This window comes from Etheostoma spectabile, chromosome 14 (genome assembly GCF_008692095.1).
Source record: "Etheostoma spectabile isolate EspeVRDwgs_2016 chromosome 14, UIUC_Espe_1.0, whole genome shotgun sequence".
NCBI classification, from domain to species: Eukaryota; Metazoa; Chordata; class Actinopteri; order Perciformes; family Percidae; genus Etheostoma; species Etheostoma spectabile.
The window spans coordinates 22,100,156-22,101,984 of NC_045746.1; positions in this window are offsets into that span (position 1 = coordinate 22,100,156).

Below are 1,829 nucleotides of genomic sequence, written 5' to 3' on the forward strand. Positions count from 1 at the left end.
ATCAGTATTATGCTTAGCTTGGCTGATAAGAGGTTTTAATTTGACTTGTAACTTTGCTTCATTTTGACTTCTACTCTAGCGGCCTGCCAGAAAAACTTCCCTGCGCGGACTGCAGCAGACGCGGAGGATTTGATTCGGCAAGTCCTGAAGTTTGCCCCACACAGACGCTAAATTGAAATTCTTCTGCATGATATTCATAATAATCAAAGAAATGTGAAAACATCAGTATTTGTAGTCACAAAAACAGGGTTGTTAGTAAATTTGTCTTGCTTTTGTCAACGTTTTCATTATTAGTATGACATGTCAAGTCACCTACACATTACATGCTTCATCATACCAATTTGCCTCTTGCACAAATTTGCACTACATTTGCACTTTGCACTCTACATCCTTTTATCATTTTTGTATTTTGTTTATTGTTGTTTGTATATTAAAATTTTAAATCCCATCAAGTTTGCCTGTTCATTCATTCCTGATAATATATTTAATTCCTGCTAATGCACACTTTAAGTATGTGTGTGTGTATATATATATATATATATATATATATATATATATATATATATATATATACACACACACCACCTAAAGGATTATTAGAACACCTGTTAAATTTCTAATTATTGCAATTATCTAATCAACCAATCACATGGCAGTTGCTCAATGCTTTAGGGGTGTGGTACTGGTCAGACAATTCTCCTGAACTCCAAACTGAATGTCAGAATGGGAAAGAAAGGTGATTTACGCAATTTTGAGTGTGGCATGGTTGTTGGTGCCAGACGGGCCGATCTGAGTATTTTACAATCTGCTCAGTTACTGGGATTTTCACGAACAACATTTAAGGGTTTACAAAGAATGGTGTGAAAAGGGAAAAACATCCAGTATCCTGCAGTCCTGTGGACGAAAATGCCTTGTTGATGCTAGAGGTCAGAGGAGAATGGGCCGACTGTTCAAGCTGATGGAAGAGCAACTTGACTGAAATAACCACTTGTTACAACCGAGGTATGCAGCAAGCATTTGTGAAGCCACAACACGACACACCTGAGGCGGATGGGTACAACAGCAGAAGACCCCACGGGTACCACTCATCTCCACTACAAATAGTAAAAAGAGGCTACAATTTGCAAGAGTCACCAAAATTGGAGAGTTGAAGCTGGAAAATGTGTGCTGGTCTGATGAGTCTCCTGTTTTTGTTGAGACATTCAGATGGTAGAGTCGAATTTGGCTAAACAGATGAGAAAATGGATCCTCATGCCTTGTTAACCATGTGCAGGCTGGTGGTGGTGGTGGAATGGGTGGGGGGATTTTTTGGGAACCATTTAGGCCCCTTAGTGCCAATTGGGGGATCGTTTAAATGCCATGGCCTACCTGAGCATTGTTTCTGACCATGTCCATCCCTTTATGGCACCATGTACCCATCCTCTGATGGCTACTTCCAGCAGGATAAGGAACCATGCCCAAAGCTCGAATCATTTCAAATTGGTTTCTTGAACATGACTGGACTAAAATGGCCCCACAGTCACCAGATCTCAACCCAATAGAGCATCTTTGGGATGTGGTGGAACGGGAGCTTTGTGCCCTGGATGTGCATCCCACAAATCTCCATCAACTTCAAGATGCTATGCTATCAATATGGGCCAACATTTCTAAAGAATGCTTTCAGCACCTTGTTGAATCAATCCCACGTAGAATTAAGACAGTTCTGAAGGCCAATAGGTGAGTGTATATACTAATGAAATGGGTGTAATAGTTTTTTAAAGGTTAGGGCAATGTAAAAAAGAAAGTTAGGGAAACGTTCTCTAAAGGTTGCAACGTTAGGGGAACGTTCT